The following is a 24,008-nucleotide window of genomic DNA, read 5'->3' on the forward strand; positions in this document are numbered from 1 at the left end:
TTCGGACATGGGTGCGTGTTATGTGCTATACAGGGGTTGTTGCATATTGCATTTGCATGCATGGGTTCTGCTTTTGGATATCCCGGTTCCGCATATGGCATCCTATGTGTATGTGACGGTTACTTTCCTGTTCATGTGTATAGCACATTTTAATATACATATGTTTGTGTGTGTTTGGTATGCAATTTGGACTGTCAGGTTTCTTTATGGTTGTTATATAGCCACAACTGCCCAGCTGTGTACTATCACTACCACTGTGGGATTGCTGGTGACCATGCCCATGGGGCTAGACGTGTGTATTGGCGGCGCGCTGACATGATGCGCTTCACTTCCACTGGGTATAACTTCTGACAGTGCAGTACATTATGGACACACAATTTTAAATATCATTTGTTCCATGGACAGAAACTTATATTATGTTGCGTGCATGTGTGGCCGGGAACTGTCTTGCATGCTTTGCATACGTTTCATTATCCACGGACACTGATAGGTGCGATTACTATTGCAGGCAGGCTATAATATTCAGCAGTTTAGGTTGCTCATCGCCAGCTGACATTGACACACCTCCGGGCGCAGCTTAGTAATGCCCCATGAACTCGTGCATGTGTCCTATGCATGTGGATTTGGTAGCGGCGCACCTTCATTAATATGCATATGGTGCTACTACACCATTTATACGCCGCATGGCCGGCGCAGGCCTTACACTGGCCTTGCGCCGAGCTTCATGAATCCGGGGGAATATCTTAAATAACTATGTACACTATTTACATTAACCTGACACTATAACAGATCTTAATGTATAGAGTTACTTTATAAGTATGTCCAATCCATTATCATAGTGTCTGATTAATTATTGTTTAGTGTCAATTAACGATAAGACTTTTCCCAAGGGTTGTTGATAAATGGTTTTGAATAATTTTTTAGTTCTTTAATTTTATTTTCCAATAATGCTGTGGTCTTCAGTAGGTTGTAGAAGTCTTTCAAAGTTGGTATCGTGTTTGTATTCCATCTTCTTGTTATACACTTCCTTGAAATTGCAAGAATAGTCCATACTCGATACATGTTTGACCTATTTAAATGAGGACCTTCGTTCATATTTAATAATACAAGAGCTTTAGTTAAATAAAATGATTCATTAAACAAAGCTTGTAGAAAGTTATTAATACCATTTCAAAATGGCTTAATTTTAACACAATCAAAGAAAATGTGGTTCCAATCTGCACTGTGCACTTGCTCACATGTCCAACATATTCCTTTTATGAAAGAACTCATTTTATTGATTCTATGTGAGGTTACGAATGCTCTGTGCAACCATTTCCAATTAAAAACTTTCCAGTATTGTGTAAAGGATGTATATTTTATCGACACTATCTGTTTTAATATCTTCAGTTAACTGTATTGAGTGTCCTTTTGTTATATATTTCCAATATGAGGTTTTGGGTGTTGTTTTATAGTTTATCAATGTTTTGTAAAATTTTGAAATACTGTTTCCCATGTCAAAGTCATTATATATGATTTCATATATGTATTTCATAAATTTAGGTATTTCTTTAAATGAAGAATTGTTAATTATTCTACTTAAATCTTGTGAATATGACATAATACTCTCTAAAGTTAGCCAGTCCTGTTGTGGAATTGTGTATGTTGTTTTTATTACTTGCATATCTAAAACTTTTAGTTCTTTGATACAGTGGAACCAACAAATAAATCCTTTCTATTTCCAGGAATTAATAATTTCTCTATATATTTTATATGGAAAGTTCTTTGTGACTATAAATGGTGTTAAAAGATCAAACCAGATTTTTAAATCTATATATATCCATTAATAATTTTCCAAAATGAGTCAATGTAATAATTAATCATATGAGTTTTAGTGGGTTTAGTTATGTTACATTGCATACTAATACATAATATGTGCCATGGCAAATTGTTTTTATCTGTTATTTGAATTTTTTTTGTAAAACAAATTCATTTATTGATATTACAGTTAGGAATTCTTTCCAATTTGCAGAGTAATTTGGACTTATCCAATCTGAGATTGTTTTAGATATTAATGCTTTTATATATGTTTTTATATCCGGGTTTAATCCTCCCTGTTTCCATGGTCTGATATGATATATTAAAGCTATTCTGTTTCTTTTGGGAATCCATACAAATTTTATTAGGCATGAATTTATTTCTTTAAGAATATTCCTTTCTGGTAACAGTTGTATTGACAAGGCTATGTATAGGATCTTGAACAGTAAAACCATTTTTATTAACTGTAGTCAATCTTCAAATGTTAATATTATTTTGTTCCATTTTTCCACAGATATTTTAATTGTATTGATGATATTTTTGTAGTTTTTTTGCATAACTTAATTCCTAGATATTTTAAGATAGATTCTTGTTTCCGTATGATGTGATCCCCCTTAGTCTGCAGTTCTTTTTTTTAATTGAAAAATAAAAATTTTGATTTTGATTTATTGAAATGGAGTCCTGAAGTCATGTGAAATTTGTCAATTAATATATCGAATTCTTCTAATGTCTCTTTCATATTAGATAATGTTAGTAATATGTCATCAGCAAATAGCATTACTTTAGAATTATATTGTTTATAAACATCTATTCCTTTGATTTTTATATTGTTACAAATTGAATCTGCTAATATTTCAATAGCCTGAGCAAATAGAATTGGTGAATGAATTGCAAACAAAAAAAACAGCGAAAAAACACAAAACAGTCCACGGAATCCTTGCACCAGCAAAAAAGAAGCAGAAAAGCCATAGTCTTAATGCCGGGCCTTAATGAAAACTGCAATATATCTGCAGTGTTGAAAATGAGGAGTTATTTGAGGTAGTTGGTTCTATTTATGCACGTTGTTGTGCTATTTTAAGAGCATGTACTTTAAAGAAAGAGGTATAAATAATAAACCCAGTAATTTATTCCTTATTTACATATTTTTGAGGACTATTATTGTGCATTATTATTACATGTGAGGCATTTTGTTTATTAAGTATAGAGTAATCGTTTTTAATGATTTAAGGTGCTATATACTTTTTGTCATACATATACTTTTAGAGTAATACCTGGTATTTGGTAGAGTAGGGCTTGTGTGTAGTTTTGATTAAGTACAACAACACATATAGCCTTACATGTTGTTGTCGTTTAAGTGTAGTTACAAGGTTGAACCTACTTAATATATTTTTATTGTTGCCAGAGTATCTAATACTATTTTTGAACTTTATTTGTTGAAGAGTGTTTTTAATGGCTTACTTTTTTATACATTTATATATTGTTTATAGTTACCTATGCAAAATAGGTTAAAAGAAAAATAGAACTAGTAGTTTAAATGTTTTTTAAGGTCTGTTACATCACTTCCTTTTTGAACTGCTTTTAAATAAGTGTACGCAACTGTGGCAGTTGTAAATTGTTTTCTCTGAAGAAGCCACGACATATTCAGTGGTGAAAACGCTTGTGGATAATAATAAAATTGCGTTAAGACTACGGCTTTTCTGCTTCTTTTTGCTGGTGCAAGGATTCCGTGGACTGTTTTGTGTTTTTTCAAATAGAATTGGTGACATGGGACACCCTTGTTTAGTGCCTTTTGTTATATGTATAGATTCAGAGGAAAAAGGACCTAACTTAACATACAATACATTAATTGTATATATATTCTTTAGGAGATGACAAAGGATGCAGGAAATTCAAATAGTATTAGGATTTTGAATAAATAGTCCCAATTTAGGGAATCAATGGCTTTCTCTATATCTAAGCCAATTATGAGTGTTTCTTTATTTTCTTTATTAACATAAGCTATAAGAGAAATTATCCTTTAGACATTGTCATGTGTGTGTCTATGATGTATAAATTCAGTTTGATCATTATTTATTGTTTTGGATAGTGGTATTTTCATTCTGCTAGTTAATATTGTCATAAATATTTCATAGCCATTATTTAATAATGATATAGGTCTATATGAGGTACAGAGGTTTAGGGATTTGTTTTCCATTAGGATTGGTGTGATTAAGGAATATCTCCAAGAGGATGGTATTAAAGCTTGTGACTGAATTTCTAATAGAGTTTTATGGAAGAGGGATAGTATCTTTTTAGGAAAAAGTTTATATATTTCCATAATTATGCCATCGATACCTAGAGCTTTATTATTTTTACCCTCATTTATTGTATCTGTAATTTCTTTGAAGGATATGGGTGCTTGCAGATCTAGTTTTAATTTTTCTGTTTTTTTCTATATTAGAACATTGTTCATCTAGATTTAATTGATCAGTATGTATATTTTCTTTTTGGAAATATTCCATATAGTGATTTCTATAGGCATCAAGAATGTCACCTATATCTGAGACTTTTTTTCCTTTCTTTTCATGGAAGATACTTTTAATATTATTAGCTTTTGATTGTATTTTGTTTCTTGTTGATAAATTATGTAGATATTTGGGAGAAGTGGCCAAGGTATTCATTTTTAGTTTTTCTAAAACTAAACTAGTTTTATGTGTTAGAATTTTGTTGTATTTATTGTTTAATACTTCTACTTTCTTTTTCATCTCCAAATTATTTAGATTTTTTTCAGCTTTTACTGACAAAAGTTTGGATTGAAGATCTAATAATTCAGAATCCCATTCTCTGATTTTTTTATACCAAGTTAGGGTTTTACCATATATGCAAGCTTTTAATGAGTCCCGTGTTATTATTTTATTTATCTCTGTGGTGTAATTAATGTCTAAGAAGAAATGTAATTCAGATAATAAACAGGGTTTGAACTCTTTAATTTTAGTTATATATGTTGGAATTCTGGAGTTAAAGATTAGTGGTTTGTATCCATTTTGAAGTTTTAGTATCAATGAATTGTTGTCTGAAAAGGAGCAGGGAGTGATTGATAAATTAATGATTTTAGAGTATAAGTCATGGACAGCAAATATTTTATCTATTCTAGTTTGGGTACCAAATCTGTGATCTTGATGGGAAAACAACAAAGATGTATCTTCTTTAAATTTGAAAGTATCTACAAGATGAAATTATTCTACCCACTTGTTTAAAGCTTTTGATACAGCAGATGAATGCAGCTGTCTTTTATTTGTAGTTTCAGAGATATCAAATATACAGTTAAAATCTCCTCCTAATATTAAGTTGCCTTTATAATTATTAGAAATAAAATCCAAGTGTTTTTTTTAACAGTTCCTGTTCCAATGCCTGTGAACTAGTATAGATTGGCTAGGGTCCATATTATGTTATTATATTTAATGATTACTAATGCCATAAGGCCTTCTTTATCTTCATACTGATTTCTGGGTTAATCACATTTGTTTTCCATAAAACTGTTACCCCTTTTGCCTTTGTCTTATAAGTGGATTGCACCAATATCATATATTCCATAGGATTCCATTTGTAATTGTCATTTGTTTTGAAATGAGTTTCTTGAAGGAAGACAATTTGTGCTTTGTTCAATTTTAAATATTTCAGTAGATTTAATCTCTTGCTAGGATTGTTTAAGCCATTGGTATTTAAAGATAATAAAGTTAAATCCATCTTAGGTAATTTAGACTATGTATGTTTTTGTTTTATTGTGACTATTAAACATTTTTCTCTAGTAACTATAAAGTATATGTTTGAGCTTTTAAAGGAATTTCTCAGTTTTATACTTAAGTATTTACCAATAAAGTAATGTTTTGGTCAGGCATACTAAAAATGTTTTCATGAAATAACAAATTTAAATTAGTAAATGTTAACAAAACTAAGATCCGTACTAGCCATGTAATGAAAATCATTCCTAATCTGATGGATAAACTTAAGTCCATCAGATTATCACTCATACCTTGACAATCCAGAATATCTCAGCTCCATAAATTGAATTATCATATGGAGAATATTTGTAATAGCATTAAGCAGTATTTATATTATTTTGAACAGATATAGTACTATTGTAGATTAGAATTCTAATACAATATAAATGTCTATTTATTCTATACGCAATTAATATTAACATGAAAGATAGATGACAAGCAATTCAATCATAGTAAAGTAGGATGTATTGTATATAAATCCTCAGTAAAAGATTATAGCACAGAGTTATTTAACATATTCACCCTTATTGATGATGTCTTTCAAAACTTATTAAATAATATAAATAGATGGTAATATTTATACCTAATGTTTATAATATAATGTATTTTACTGAATATATCAGAAGTTATATTTCTTTGTTTGCCAGCATTTAAGTAATCACTTTGTTTGTTGCTAACTTACTTAAAGAATCAAGTTTGCTTTATGTGAACATTGATGAAAGTTAGTGCATTTTAAATTATTATTGCATCCCTCTTCTCCTCATTTCCTACACATAAGGATTTTCATATCTGTCATTTCTTATTATAAAATGAGTGAAATTATAGGTTAAAAACAACAAATTCACTTATTGTGATTAATGGTTACAAGTTCCCTTTCCATATTCATAAATTGCCATTTTATGGCATATACAGAATGTTTTTAGATTTAAATGGCAACATTCTATGTTGTATAATAAGCAAAGGTTAAACTGAGTGATTATTGTCAATTTAATACTATTTGTTCAGAGTGTGATGGTTACATTCTGTGACATTCCTAGTTCAGGCTTCTATTGTTTCCCTTGAACAACTTTGCCAGTTTGATGTCATGTATAAAACATTACTTACCTTGGTAACAGCTTAGGTATTATGTATGGTCAAGATGGATTACAGAACCACAATTCAAATTAAAGCAAGTATATCATTTGTTATACACATTTACCTATATGAGAAAATCATAATGCTTCCCCTTGATGTTTAATATAGTTTATGTCATTTATGACAAGTTAAAACAGTAGTGTTATTATACAGAAGCCCATGATATTAAACTGAGTGTCTATTGTCAATTTAATACTATTTGTTCAGAATATGATTGTTACATTCTGTGACATTTCAAGTTCAGGCTTCTATTGTTCCTCTTAAACAACTTTGTCAGTTTGATGTCATGTATAAACATTAGTTACCTTTGTAACCACTTAAGTATTATATATGGTCAAGACAGTTTACAAAAACTACAATTCAATTTAAAGGAATGACATGACTTGTTATGCATATTTACATATATAAGAAAATCATCATGCTTCCCCTTGACGTTCAATGTAGTGTATGCCATTTATGATGAGTTAAGACAGTAGTGTTATTATACACAAGCCCATGTTATTGAATCCTGTCTTTAATATCTAAATTCAGCAGACTGCTTCATCTTATATGATGATTATATATTTTATGTCTAGATTTACTAAAATCATATTTTACATAACTGTGTGTGTGCTTTTTTTTTTTTTGGCTGTTGCTTAGTTATTTGAGAGACAAGCTGTAACACTTATTCTTATTATTAGCTCCTTCCAAGCATGTTTGTACAGTCCATAGACTTTAACTTTTGAGACCCTTCTAGTTTCTTATTTGTTATAAGTATATTTCCATCTTTACATGCACATGGTTCTCCCATTCGATTCTCGGCTGGAGCGCCTTCTGTGTGGAGTCTGCATGTCCTCTCCGCGGTCGAGTGGTGTTCGAAAGACATGCGTGAATGGGCGTGTCTTCAATGAAGGTTGGGAGTTGAGCTGGCACCTCGGCACCATAAAAATCTACTGCCAATCATTAGCAGACTGGAGTTCTGCTGTAGCGACCCCTAACAGGGAAAAGCTGAAAGAAGAACAACAACAACATGCACACATATCAGTACTTCAAGCATAGACAACAATACCCATCCCATTTTGCCAGAATACCATTCACTAGTTCATGTGGTGTGTTTCCAGGCTGTTCTTAAAATATCCAAACCAGTATTTGTCCTGTTCCATTTTACCAGCCTGTTCCATACAGTGGCCACTCTGCCAGTGAACCACTCAACACACCTTCCATTCCCACAGATATTTCCACAAAGGAAATCTGATGACTCTAGCACTTCCCGTCAACCCCAAACACCCCCTAGAATCAGCTATATCCATATGTCCAACACGTCCTAGAAAGCTCACCTCCCAGACCACTGCAAAGGGATCTGCACAAGACCAAGTGCTCTTAGTCTTTTGCAATAACATAGACTTCCACTCTTATGTACGTCCTTAATGTGTTTGGACAAAAATACATTTTAAATATAAAATTGGACTTATTATTATTTTTTTTTTTATCAAGAATCAAGTTATTGAGCTATATGAACTGTTGGAAGACCATCAATATGTGTACATGTGGTTGAAAAAAAAGCCCTTTATAAATATATATATATATATATATATATATATATATATATATATATATATATATATATATATATATTCTAAACCAAAAACATTGCCGTGAATCATCTCGGAGGGTCCTCAGAGCCATTAAGCATTATCTTCACTCTGTATCCATTGCCATAACAACCTGGGAGCATCTGTTTCTGTTAGTGTGTCTGTGTACTGCATACCAAAGTCTCACGATGCACCTCAAGCAAAGCTTCTCTTCACTGCAACTTTAAGCCTAAATTCCCTCCCTTTCAGCAAGGCAGCAGCCAGGAAAAGAACAGAGAGCAAACAGATCAAAAAAAAAAAAAAAACTCCCAACAAGCTGCCACAAAAAGAGATAACACATTCTTCAAGGCTTCCCACCTCTCACTCAGCAAATGTATAAACAAACTATTCTCTCCAAAACATTCCAAATCACAGTTTTATCCACCCCCTTCCCCTGGATCCAGGCTAAAACACCAAATGTCTTTTCCTAATACACAAGTATCAGTAAACCTTGACCACAAGCAGCAACCCACAACTTCCTGTTGATGAAAATGGCAACATACAACAGCTGACAGACACAGCTGCATCCACACACACCATGTCAGGCTTAATCAAACAGCACTCAAAGCTATGATACCTGCCATAATTGATATTAACTATGTTTTGACAGAATAATAATGACATTTGTACTAGCTTCCAGACACGGCTGCATCCACGCACACCATATCAGGATTGATCAAACAGCACTCGTAGCTGTGATATCTGCCATAATTGATATTAACTATATTTAGACAGAATAATGATGATCTTTGTACTAAGAGCTTGTTACTATTATTAAACCAGGATACACATGACATTTCTAAATCATACTTTAACTGAAGAAGGCATTAGTCTCCATGACAGCATTTTTTTTTTCAAAAACACTCTACTGTTACTGCTATTATATATTATGTTCATTTGCTACATTTGAGTCTGAACTCTGGTGAATGGTACCTTGTTGAATTAGCTAATTAATTACTTACATTATTATAAGTAAAACTAATGAAAAGTGAACAAGATAAGTATTCATTGAGTTCAAGTAGGGGAATAGAAACTTCTATGTTTATATTATATGTTGCTTTGTTTGGCTTATATATTGTACAAATAGTAACCCATCTTGACCTACCTTTGCTTGCGAAGAATTACTGGACTCTTTGAACATTCTGAATAAATCATTACTGGTTCACAGTTGTTTAAGAAACCCTCCTTTTTTAAAATAAAAATAGATGGCAAGTGATGTACCATATCAGTTGATACTGTGAGAGATGTAGTTGTAAGAGTTATTTTTTTGGGACAGCTATCTCGGAATCAGTTTTTTTGTTTCTTCTTTCTAGCATCAGTCCAAAGATTTGTTTCTTTTATTCTTTTAAAGGTAGGGGCCATCCATTCCATTTCTTCTGGGATAGACACTATGTTGTTGTTGTTTTTGATGAATATAGTAGCTTCTTCTAAGTCATTTAAGGTCACATCTCATTGGCAAAAAGTATTTTTATCTTGGCTGGAAAGGCCAGCTGTGCTTTAATGTTGTTTTGTTTCAACTATTTTATTATTGGACAGACTTTTTTCCTTTGTTCTTGTATTCTGGAAGAATAATCATTGTCAAACCTTATCAGGTTTTGATTGTATTTTAAAGGTGATTTTCTCCAAGCAGATTTTAATATTAGTTCCTTGTCCAGAAATGAAAGAACTGTTATAACTATGGATCTAGGTAGCATATTTGTTGAGTTAGAGCCAGGTTTCTTCAGTGCTCTATGCGTCCTTTCAATTCCAAATGAAAGTCCCTCTTTTAAGTCTAAAAATTCAGGAATCCAGGTTGTTAAGAAGGAAATAATCCCCTGGATTCAGCAAGCTTTGTATGGTATACAAGAATAGTGCAGGAGCTGCTGGAGGCAATATGGCCACCATGCGATCCAGGAATAAGCTCCAGGGACATGCACGAGCGCTCCTGCACTATTCCTGCACGGACACAGTGCCTGTATGCAAATTATTCAATTTGCAGGTGAAAACCATGCAAATGAAGTGAATTTGGGATCCAGGAAGCTGGCAGCCAGCTGTGTAGGACGAGTGTAGTGTGCAGAAATGTACTTGGTCAGTAACCAAATACCTTTCTGCAAACTACAAAACGGAACCATGACAGCTCCAAATAAAGGGTGTATAGTATGTGTAAAGCATGACAATGGCCAACTATATGGCTGTTGGCATGGAAAACAGTTGCCAAAATAAAAAAATAACATTTTTTTAGCCAATCTCAGCTGTTTAAGCATAGGGCAGCGGTGCGCAAACAGGATTGGGTCGGAAAAAAAAAAAAAAAAAACTGAAATAAGCATTGTATCCAAAATCACTATTTTGCCATTATACTCAATGGCAGGCAGAAGACAACATGGCTAGTGAATAGTGGTTGCTAATGGGGAAGGCTGTCCTATGCAAATGAGGGGAATGATACTGAATCCCAGATTTCTCCTCAATGCTAGCCAGCACCCTACCACGTAAGTGCAGGAATACCATGGTGCAAGTGTAAGAGTTATCTGACATCAAAGGGAGGTGTGTCAGGCATACTGTAAGCTTATTGGAGCCCTGTGGCTCAGGTTTGCCCTTAGCTCAGCAGAGCTAAGCAAGGGGGTGCATCTGAGGCTGCCTAGCACTCTTTAAATTGCCTAAGTGGGTGTGGGCACCACGTACCAGGTTTTAAAGAAAAAAAAACGAAACCAGGAAATAGCAGCTATGTGCACATCTGAGCATTGAGTTTGCACTGCGTGCCCCCGGGCTTAAACAGGAAGGAAATGGGAAGGGAAAACAGCAGTAGGGAGGTAATCAAGGAGAACTAGCATAGCTGGCAGGTGAAATGTATCAGAATCAGCCAATTACACATGAAACAGACCAGACCAGCCCAGCCCAGCATAAATTATGCAAACACCTTACCCTCTGGTCTTTCCCACATACTCTACACCACTGGTGTACCTGAGTGGGAAATTTTTACTAAACAAAAGCAACAAAATGGTAGGGGGTTGCAGCAACTATCATACATAAACATGTGGAAGAGGCTGAGGGTGATGAGGATGAGAATGCTGTTGACCAACCTACAGTGAAGAGAAGGAGAAGAGTGTACAGACCCAGGTTAACCTACCAGGGGCTACATGAGCTGGAGATAGCGGAGTGCTATAGGGTGGACAGGGACCTCCTACAGCAAATTGTTGAGCTGTGCTGGCCACACCTCACACACAGAACTAACAGAGGGGAACCCATCCCGGTGAATACCAAGGTATGTTTAGGCCTAAGAAAACTAACCACAGGTACCTTCCAAAGGCCAACTGGGGATATCATGGTGATTTCACAAACATCAGCATCCAGTGTACTCTACCAATTCCTGGATGCCATGTCAGCACATGCAGGTGAGCACATATATTTCCCCAACAACCGTGAGGCATTGGCCAGTAATATGCATCTCTTCCACCAAATAGTAAAATACCCTGAGGTAGTGGGTGCTATAGACTGCATGCACATATGCATCAAACCACCGCCCAGTGAGCGGGGTAGGGTCTACATCAACTGCAAGGGCTTCCCCTCCATCAACTGCCAGGTTGTGTGCGATGCCCAGGGCATGATAATAAATGTGTGTGCTGGCTGCCCTGGAAGCTATCACGACTCCCACATCTGGCATCTGATGCAGCTGTGCCAGAGATTTGTCAATGGGGACATCTCTAACAGTCACCTAGTGGGGGATGCTGGTTACGCACTGGAGCCATGGCTGATGACACCCATCAGAAATGCACACACAGCCAAACAAGAATTTCATAATGAGGCACATGCAGAGACCAGAATCATAATGAGCATCTCAAACCCATGCTCTAAGTCATGGTTCCAGTGCCTGGACACATCCGGTGGAGCCTTGCAGTCTCACCAGCTACATGTACCCAAATTGTCATCATATGTGCCATTCTACACAATATGATCCTGCAAAAACAGCTGCAGCAGGAACAGCATGGGGCAGGACCACACAGCCCCCAACCATTGCCAAGGCCTGCACAGGCACAGAGTGACTCAGAGGTGGAACGACCTGACCCTGCCCCAGTAAGCAGAAGGAGGCATGCCCAGTAAGCCCAGGCCATGGCAAAGAGGCAATGCAAAGCACATACACTGACACAGTAGGAACCCAGAGAATGACACCTCTATCTCTGACTCACACATGCAGTAAAAGGGATGCCAAACATGACACTACCTGTGCTTAACCATGTATAAGGAATGTACTATGTGCATCCGACATAGTCAGCCTAGCAGCACCATCCTCAATACTGGCACAGACACAAGGTGAGCCACTCTCCCTACCAATTGCCGAATGGAGTAGTATGTGTTGTTACTTGTATCTATGGTATGGATGTGACCATGCAATGGAATCAGGTGGCTGAATGGGATGCCAGCAGATAGTAGACACCTATAGTGTCAGCATGAGATCTGTAACAAATACTGGTGTCACCACAGTAGCCAGTACTAGACAAGGTGACAAAACTCACTGCAGGAAATGTGCTGGGCCACATGTGTGTCCATATGCCAGTCAGGGAGGCTCACATACCCAACAACAGTCTCAGACAGCATGACAGGTGTAGACAAACACAAACAAAGGCTGTGCTAAGGCCTATGATTGATGGCTATGGAGAACACCCCCCCCTGAACATACACAGACAGACTACAACAGGTCAGGCAGTGGGGTGTTAGTTATGAAGGGTAAGAATTCAGAAGCTGAAATGTAGGACAATCAAACTTAAGACCTGTAGTACACTGATATGCCTCTATTCAGCATGATAGGTTAGAATACAGAATGAAATGGAGTACCTGAAATACCACTACAGTCATAGCAAATAGGTACTAGTGTTAGGTGTGCCCCCCAGTCCTATTTAGAAATGTAGTAACAGTCAGGTGTGCCCCCAGTCCTATGTAGAAATGTAGTAACAGTCAGGTGAGCCCCCCAATCCTATGTAGAAATGTAGTAATAGTCAGGTGTGCCCACACAATTATATGTAGAAATGTAGTAACAGTCAGGTGTGTGCTCCCCAATCCTATGTAGAAATGTAGTAACAGTCAGGTGTGCCACCCCAATTCTATCTAGAAATGTTTCCCCCCCGATCCTATGTAGAAATGTAGTAACATGCATGTGTAGGTATAATAACAGTGGAGCATAGATTACCTGAGCTGGCCAAGGTAGAAGGATAGATTGTAGCATGTGTACAATATGCAGGTCTGTGTGTGTTAGGTTGGTGTGTGTTGCATATTGTATGAGAGTGGTCAGTATGTATGCATGGTGAGGTTTGTCCTGGTGGCCATTGCCCAGTACTGCCGATGACAGGGCTAAGTTCGCACAACTACAGTGTCAAACACAATGCTTCCCAACAAAACACATTCCAGCAGTAAGCCATAGTAAATGTTCGGAAGTAATATGTGTCACCATCTGCAAGATGGACATGGCATGAATGTCGGCCCAGATATACAAGCAGTACACATGGGGAAGTACTCCAAACAGACAGTGTATAATATGTAACTGTCAAATGGACACACCCTTGGAATTGTACATATAGGTTTGCAGCACATTATTTGGGCTTGTACTATGGCATACCGATGCCATCTGGCCAAACACTGGCAGACTACAAAGGTCATAGGAATGGAGTATTGAGAAACAGCTAATGTCCCTGCACAAGTCAGCATAACTGGAATGCCCCATGCATATCTGTGAGTCAGATGCAAGTAGTGTCCATAGCACACCTGCATCCAGCTAACCCCACCACCACCCACAGATACCGCTCCGGTCTTATCCCTGCTGTTGGGAATGAGTACAATATGCCCCCCACCTGTGTTTGGCAATAGCGAAAGAATGTGGCATGCAGAGCAGGTGTCCCATGCAGGTGTGTCCCTAGCAGCACCCTGCCAGCATCCACACCACTGGATCAATAATGACAGAAAGTATTGGCATGAACACCTAGCACACCTGCACTGTTACCCCAGGGGAATATACTGTATAGAAGTCTGGGACTGTAGGACTGACAGAATGCAATGGCCTGCTACAGCTGGCCTGCATCTCTACCAAATGGCCTACAGTCCTCTGCCAAAGGCCTGTGTCTCACCCGTACTGCTAATATATGTTATGTCATGGATTGCCAAATAACAACATAACACAGTCCACAGAAGCCAAATGCAAGTCCATGTGGACAAACCACAGTAACATGTCCACCATGTCCTACTGCATGAACTATGGAGAAACACCAAATTGCTGCTGGGATGTGGTGATAACTATAGGGAACTTATCAGATAATGTTGGCATAATGTATGGAAGAAGATAGAATAACAGAGGGGTGGCTGGGAGCATGGGTGGCATGGAGTGTGTGAAGTCTGAAACTCAACAGTGTTCACATACTATCCCTGGCTGCAAACACAAGAATGGATGGCTACAAACCTGCTTGTAAACCACAGTGTGAAGGGGTAATGTCCAGAATTATGACCCCTGCCTTTGGATAACCTGTGTGAATCTGTACAGCTGTGAGATATGGCCACAGCAGGATATGGCCATACTGTCACATCGATGGATGTACAGGCATGGGATCCTCTGCCACCACTGTACCAAGGTGCTGAACCATTTACACAGACCCAGCAGCAAGTGTCTGCAGCTTTTTCTCCAGAATGACATGATTGTGCAAGAATATGTAGGCTGCTGACCACAATACTGGAAACAGTTGCATTCACCCTGTGGTCCCCAGGACATCACTGCAGCAAATATGTATACTTGACAGTACTTGATGACAGAAAACATCACATTGTATAAGAGTACATATGTCTGAATATCTCTCCTAACACCTGGACCATGTAGCAGAAGCAGCACAGACACAATTACCTACAGTAACCCACTATCCTTTGTCCATTTTGAACTCTTATTGTCGACTGATCTACAGATATCCTGCAGAAACAGTTTGCTAGCTGTTGGTGTAGAACACAAAAGTCTGCACTGGAGTACAATCTACCTGGAATGGAGTCACACATTCAATACAGAAGGTCATAACGGGCATGCTCCCACACTTAAAGAAATGAAGGATATGTCAGACAGCAAAATACTGAAAGGTCATACTGGGCATGCTCACACACTTAAAGAAATGAAGCCCATGTCTGGCAACAACAGTGGGCCATAAATATCTGACAGTTGCAGATGTTAGTGCATACACTCCTCAGTATGCACCAGTCATGCTTTGCACACACATTGGATAGGAATACACACATAAATCCAAAGACAACACACTATAATAGGCCAAAAATACACATACATAGATGTGTGGAAGAGAGTGACAGTGACAAAGAGCCTTCCATCATAAGACCTGTCCCACCCAGAACACATCCAATTGGCTAAAACCACATGATGTGCAAATGTCAATCACCATAGACATTTGCCTCTGGTATCCCTCAGCACTATAGTGTCTGTGGTACTTGTGCTAACTTTTTAACATGACTGTACAAGTCAGTAGTCATCTAGCAGTTTCATACACATACCCGTGGAATATAAACCTGTGTGTGCCTGAGTGTTGTGTGTCTGCCTCTAGATGAATGGGTTATGGCCCATGCACACACACTGCACTCCCCATTGCCCTACTATGTGAAGCCTGCTGATGTCTTCACCTTGAAATACACCTTTGGGGAGATAGTAATCTGGTAATCTCCATGGTGTGTCCTGTAACTGCGTAATGCTCTAGTGTGATGTACTAGTTACGTAGGAGGTCTAATGCCAGATGTGGCAACTGTGTGTATTTGTCTGTGTAAGGATCAATCCTTTTTTAGGCCAGTCACACTCACTACAATTTCAAATGCCCTACTTTGGCAGGGCTGCTGATGTCATTCACTTTGAAATACACCTTTGGGGAAAGAGTATCCCAGTAGTCTCTGTGGTGTGTCCTATAATAACTGCGTAATTCTGTAGTGTGATCAGCTAGTTATGGAGGAGTTCTATTCCCAGACATGGCAAGGGTGGATGTTTGTTTGTCTGTTTAGGGAGTAATGCTTTTGAGGCCGTTCACAGTCACTACAACCTCCATTGCCTTTCTTTGGCAAGCCTGCTGATGTCATTCACTTTAAAGTACACCTTTGGGAAGGAATAGTCCAGTAATCTATGTGGCTTGTCCCATAACTATGTAATGCTGTAGTGTAATAAACTAGTTAGGTAGGAGCTCTTTTCCCAGACATGGCAAGTGTGTTTGTTAGTCTGTGTAGGGAGCAATGCTTTTGAGGCTGTTCAGAGTCACTACAACCTCCCTTGCCCTGCATTGGCATGCCTGCTGTCATTCACTTTGAAATGCACCTTTGGGGAAGGAGTCGTCCAGTAATCTCTGTGGTGTGTTATATAACTGTGTAATGCTGTAGTGTGATATACTAATTGGATAGGAGTTCTTTTCCCAGACATGGCAACTTTGAAACCCTGTGTAGGGATCAATGTTTTTTGGCCATTCACAGTCACTATGCACACCTACAAATGGAGAACATTGATAACTGTGCAGTTACAGAGACCTGATCCAAGCCTCCAGAGAGTACCTCTGCAATACCAGGTACAGCTGTCACCACACCTGTTGGCCACCAAACCAGGATCAAAACAATAAAGGTGGAGGAGTGTCCATATTCAACAAGGATATTCATACCACCAGGCTACTTGCCCAACAGAATGTGTCTGAAATACCCCCGGTGCAATTAACAGTAGGCTAAACTGCATTCCAAATTGTAATGCTTGCTACAGATCCCCCACCATGCTCCATGATACCCACTACAGCTTTTGAAACATACTGTGAAATATTATGATACAAGCAAACACCCTAATACTAGGTGAGCTACACTACACTGCCATTAACTGGGAAAACTACTTGTGTACCAACACTTGTGCTCAACGGTTCTTGGAAGTCATAATTCCCAATTCCCTGGATAAAGTATCCCATAGTCCCACAAGGGGATCAAATATCCTAGATGTGGTCATTACCAACATGGGAAATCAATGCTCCATACCTATGGTCACCCCATCGGTGGTCAGGTATGCCCCTGAGCTAATCACCCTTAACATCAACATCCATCCCCCACATCCCAGTAAGGAAACCTCTGTACCACACATCTCTAAAGCCAATGTCATGCTACTCATGTCAGACGTGACTAACATCATGACACCCATACAGATGGGAACTTAAAGGATGACCGCTGAATCATGCATGAAGGCACTGTACGAGCACATCCACTCATGCATGAATCGTACCATCCAATATTGAACCAAGACGCTCCACACCAAGAAAAGGAAGCCGCAGTAGTGACCCCCTGCCATAAACATACTGTACAACAAAAGGAGGAAACTGTTGCAGAAATGGGGGAATTTCCAAGATCAGGGTGCAAAATACTCCCTTACCAGCTTTAGTAAGAGGCAGAGATCCCTCATAACATCCACCAAAGCTTGTTATGAACATAATATGGCCAAAGATGCCAAAGACAACTGCAAGCTGTTCTAAATGGCAATGCTCAGAACTGCTGTGAGGTACAACAGGATGGTATTAAATCTACTGCTCCCAGGGATACTGCCAATATCTTGGCAGATCAATTCAGTGCCAACTGCACACCCCTCCCAACCTCCAAAGAGCCTATCTCAACATGGATAGATTGCCATATTTCGGTAATAATGGCCACATAGGTAAAAAATACACTCTACAGAGCTATGACAACAGCAGTCATGGGACCAGTCAACATCCCGGGCTGTGTACTACATGAGCTACAAACTGAACTGGCACCTCACCTACGTGCCATGTCTAATCATAGCCACACCTCAGGCTTCATGCCCACTGTGTGGCGCACAGCTACAGTTATCCCAGTCCACAATAGGGAATCCACCTTGGATACTTGGAATTACAGCCCAAGCAGTATGATGTGCCTGATCTGCAAGGCCATGGAATGTATTATCATGGAAATTAAAACAAAGGCATTGGCAACCTGCAAACACTGGACCATAAACAGGTTCGGTTTGTGAAGGGCTGATCATGTCACCTCAACCTGAATGACAACTGTAAATCCATTTCTAGAGCCGTGGATGAAGGTAAGGTGGTTCACACAGCCTATCTGGACCTTGCCAAGCCCTTCAACACCATCTCCCAGTCTGGAATCATAGAAAAATGTATCAAGCTGGCTATTAATCTCAATGTCACCTGATGGGCTGCCAACTGCTGTACTGACGCAACCCACACTGTAAATGTAGGTGACACCAACTTGAGCCCCAGACAAGTAACAGTTGAAGTACCTTGGGGTTCAGTCCTGGCACCACCCTTGTTTGCCATCTACTGCTCTGAGGTACAGTCCAGCAGTAAGGGACACTAGCAAACAAAGGTTGCAGATGACTGCACACTGGGAGCCAATATTGAATCTCCACCTGATGTGGATATTCTACAAAGAGGCCTTACAGAAAGACATGCTTGGTGCCTAAGCCATGGTCTCAAGATCAATGCCAAGAAATATACAGTTATCCCAACTGGGAAGGGACATGTAGCTGTGAAGTACCACATAGGTGGCAGTACACTAAACACCTAAAGTGTGATAGACTCAGGGACACAGGTGGACAGTGGTCTCACCTTTGATAACCACATCGCTACAACAGTCAGGAAACCCACCTATGTGGCACACCTCCCACTAAGGGCTTTATATCCAGGAAAAGGAGGCCATTGTCCCACTGTAGGCACTTTGAAATACACCTTTGGGGAAGGAATAATCCAATAATCTCTGTGGCAAGTCCTGTGACTGTGTAATGCTGTAGGATGATATACTACTTAGGTAGGAGTTCTATTCCCAGACAAAACAAGTGTGGATGGTTGTTTGCCTGTCTGTGTAGGGATCAATGCTTTTGAGGCCATTCACAGTCACTACAACCTTCATTGCCCTTCTTTGGCAAGCCTGCTGATGTCATTCACTTTGAAATACACCTTTGGGGAAGGAGTAACCCAGTAATCTCTGTGGCATGTGCTATAACTGCCAAACACTGTAGTGTGCTGTACTAGTTAGGTAGGACTTCCAATCCTGGACATGGCAACTGTGAGACTTGGTGTGTGTGTCTGTGTGTTTGTCATTTCTATCCTGTGTGGAGGTGAGTGTGTAACAACTGGACTCATTGTGGAGCAGGTTTTTCAAATTTCTTATATGGTGTGCCTATTATATGTCACAATGTCCACCTTACAAGGATAACAGATGTCAAACAGCTGAGAGGCTGGGGTTGATAATCCATACCCCTACATGTGACATCAAGTCCTGGCGAACAATTTAGGCAACCCTTGTATTACCCAGAGAATGCTCTCAACCCATGTCTCATACACAAACATACTCAGCTAGGCAACAACCACTATATTGATAGTTCCCTGCATATTGTCCACAGATAGTAACCATGGTGTGACTGGAGTGGACTACAGACGGCATGGCACCCTGTCCCATCACTACAATAAGCACATAATTGCATACAGTGCTCCTTCACTATGTTCCCCACTGGAAGCCTGCAACAACTGTAGTGTCAGCAAATGTAACCCACAAAGGACATACCATGCTTTATACACATGCCCTTTATGGACAGATGCCACTGACACCAGGGAATACCTGTATCATATCGTCAATGTAGGTGCAGGGTCAACCTGGTGTCCATTGCCAGTTCCCACCACATGAGGCCAGGAATGGCACATCTGCTGATAACAATCTGTGTACACAACATGCCCCAGACACCCCAGGTACACTTCCACATGTCAGAGAACATGCATGTGGTAGGTGTGCACATCCCAGACACCATCCGTGTCATGGATTATAGAACACATACATGGCAAGCATTGCACAGCACTGGCCACCCACAATAGTAACCCAGATGACTGGATGGTGAATACAGTACCCACCTGTGTGACCCAATCCAGACACTACACCCCTGAGCCACACTGCAGACCATTTTCATGTGGCCTGATGCCAAGGTATACCCTTTACGTAGCCTTGTACAGCAGCCTTCCAGCACAATCAACCACTACACACCTGTGAAGCAATGCACCCATGCATGTCAGTACTGGCAACCTGTGTGTGTGTGTGTGTGTGTGTGTGTGTGTGTGTGTGTGTGTGTGTGTGTGTGTGTGTGTGTGTGTGTGTGGAGTATAATGATTTGGACACCATTCACGCTCACTACACCTCTCATTTGCCTACTGAAGCACACCTTCTGATGTCAGACACCTTTATATACCCTTTGCCCATATATCATCCTGATAACCCCTGTGGTGCATGTGATACCTGTGTATTACTGTATTGTGGCAAACTAGCTAGTTAGGAAGTCTAATCCTGACACTGCCAACTGTGATAATGTGTGCGAGTCCCTGAGAGAGCGTGGCTGTGTCGACGTTGACACCTGTTCATGTGGACAGGCACGTGTACTACACCTACCTTATCCCTCCTTTATCACTGTTGCAGATGTCACTCACCATCAGATATACCTTTGGACAGCTCTCCAACATGTAAACTCTGTGGCGCATGCAATAACTGCATAGACGTGATAGCAGTACATAGGCAGGGGTTTGAAACCCCGTACTGGTAAGTGTGTAACACAAACATGCTTAGGTTTTACTCTCCCACCCCTCCCTGTCTTACATTGTCTCTATCTGTCTTTCTCACTCCCTCTCTGGTGGATGTGGATAAGTACACCTGCTTTGCTTTGGCAGCAGCTTGTGTTTTGTAAGTGATGCTCATGATCAGCTGATGGCCTCTGCATGAATTTCAGTCCCCCACTAGCTGCCTGCATGTGGAATAGCTATGGTAACATTCCCATAGCCAATTGCATGGAAACACACTCCTATATCTAGGAACATCATGTGGGTGCTGGGCCTTTTCATTCACTGTGAGCAGGGCCTCATGTCAGTGCTTGGCAAACAGCATCACCGATGGTAGTTGATATACCTCTAATAACATACACTGTGGAAACAGGCCAACAAACAGGAGGGGGATATTCCAGACATGACTACAAAATGCAAGTGTTGATCTTCTGCATTTGGAGTAATGTTGGTTTAACATGGTTTGTGTGGATATGGCTTATCTGCATAATTTAATACCTGTAATGACAGTGTTATGTGTTTGAGGAAACTCCCACCTGTAGGGGGCAGTGTTTGGAGTCTTATGTTTCTTGTGTTACTCACAGATCACCTATCTTAGAACTGCAGAAGCATAGTCTGAGGATTGCTGTCAGTACATGGTGACAGCCATGACAGTTACTCACTTCATATCCCTCATAGGACATATGTCACAACAAACCCTGTTACAACAGTAAATGTATGAGGTATCACAGCAACATGCCAATATTGGCCCAGTGTTTGTGGCTCCAGCCACAAGTCTGTCAATCTTTGTACATATGTCATGCAGTAAGAGGTGCATATGTTTTGTACACCATTATTTATTGACATCATACCTGATAACAAGCCAGTCAGATCAGACTGCTAGACATGTTATGTATAGTAGGAGTTATTTCTGAGGATGTAACCAAGGCATTCTGTTGTTGTGTGTACAGTAGTGGGGTCCGTGTACTTATGGTATTTGTCGACAGTATGTGTATTGTGAATACGTACCTTAACCTGTGTACAGACTGTGGTAGATGACATTGTTCTTGGTCCTGTTTTATCTGATGTTACATGCTGCTCCAGTGTATAGTACCCTATCAGCTCACATGTTTGTAGGGCCAAACACACACACATGTCCCATACCACAGGCATTGGACCACACTGTGTCATGACCCAGTATATGTAGGGTTAGTGTGTGAGTGGCACATATGAGGATGGTGTTGAGCAGACAGTCCATATAGTGTAATACTAAGCTTGTGCACCATATGTGGTTGTGGCTGTGTTCACATTGGTTGTGGGTATACACTTTTACACAGGTGTCTGTTACTCTGTGTTGTGACATGCCTGTAGAGCCTGTTATATTTGCAGGTACATGTGCATTCCCCCATACAAAATGTAGGCCAGTGTTGTGACAGTCTGCCTGTAGTTTGCACAGTGCTTTGTTACATGCCTAGCAGCTTAGTGTAATTAACCAGTGTGATGTTATGTCCAGATATTTGAAAGAAGTACTGCTGCCAGGCCACCATAACTGTTGTGTATTTCTGACAAAGCAGTGGGATTCTGTACAGATATATGCCACTAACTAATGGGTAGTATGTGGCCATGTGACCTCTGCACCACCAGTTATTATGCGTCAGGACAGGCAGGAGTGTGTGAATGCATAAACTGTGTGAGCATATGTAGTCCAGTATTTACATAATATACCCATGTACATGGCTGTTAACATTCACATTGTCAGGCTTGGCCCACATGTCTTGCACTAAGATGATTTGTGTATACCTCTGGACTGACCAGAGAGTCCCAGACTGTTCACATATATTTGTCATATCTCTGCTACACACGGATAATTACTGTGCTATCAGTGATACTGTACTATGATGTCCTTAGGATGTCTGTCAGTATATATATATATATATATATATATATATATATATATATATATATATATGTATATACAGAGAGATCTATAAATGGCCATATATATGATGCACTATACAGATGTGTATAAATACATATATATGAATATATGTGTTTATGTACATGTAGACATATATCTACATATGTATATGTATATATGCATATCCGTGTCATGTGTAAACATTAATGTTGTGTATACCTTCCCAGATGTATCACATCATATGTATTTGATATGTGTATATTTAGATATATTATACCATGACCCCCCCATTAATATTCCAAAACGTGCATGCTAATTGGCCAGCGTGCATGTTGTAAATCGACTTATACTAATGGAAAAAGGTCCGGTCGCCTGGACTTTTTCCATTAGTATAAGTCTTTTTTAAAACACTGTCTCGCTATGTTAAAGGAGTTTAACATAGTGACATGGTTTAAAAAAAGCAACGAAGATCTCCATTGCTTTTTTTAAAGCTGTCTTGCTATGTTAAACTCCTTTAACATAGCGACACAGTGTGTAAAAAGCTACAGAGATCTTGCTTTCTCCGTTGCTTTTTTTTTAAAACCTATCTCGCTATGTTAAATGGGTTTAACATAGCGAGACAGCTTTAAAATAAGCAACGGAGATCTCTGTTGCTTATTTTAAAGCTGTCTCGCTATGTTAAACCCATTTAACATAGCAAAACAGTAAAAAGCAATGGAGATCTTGCTTTCTCCGTTGCTTTTGCCCACAGCTCTGATGTACTGCGTAGGCGTGCGCAGTACATCACAACTTCCGAGGAATACCAGACAGCTGCGGAAGGGCAACAAGGAGGCATTATACAATGCCATTATTTAAGAAAATTAATAATTTTTTTCTTAAATAATGTCATTGTATAATAGCAATAACCCACTTCTGGGTGTGGGTAATGCTGGATTTACCCGTGGGATGGCTTTGTTTGGTCCCGAGGGCTTCACCCTCGGGACCAAACCATGCCAACCGTGGGTAAATCCAGCATTACTCACACCCAGGCGTGGGTTATTGCTATAATAACATATGTGATACAACAGTAATATCACTAACATGTACTATACAATTGTAGAAGTCACAGTGATTGTTCAATACTATTCAATATGTCAGCTGACAGATGTATTGGAAATACAACAACTGCCTTCGCAGCTGCAATGGTTAACTGCTGTGACTAGGGTGTACAAGGTCCTCGGTTCAAGACCTT

The sequence above is a fragment of the Protopterus annectens genome, chromosome 4.part0 (assembly GCF_019279795.1).
Source record: "Protopterus annectens isolate FY-2018-M chromosome 4.part0, PAN1.0, whole genome shotgun sequence".
NCBI lineage: Eukaryota > Metazoa > Chordata > Ceratodontiformes > Protopteridae > Protopterus > Protopterus annectens.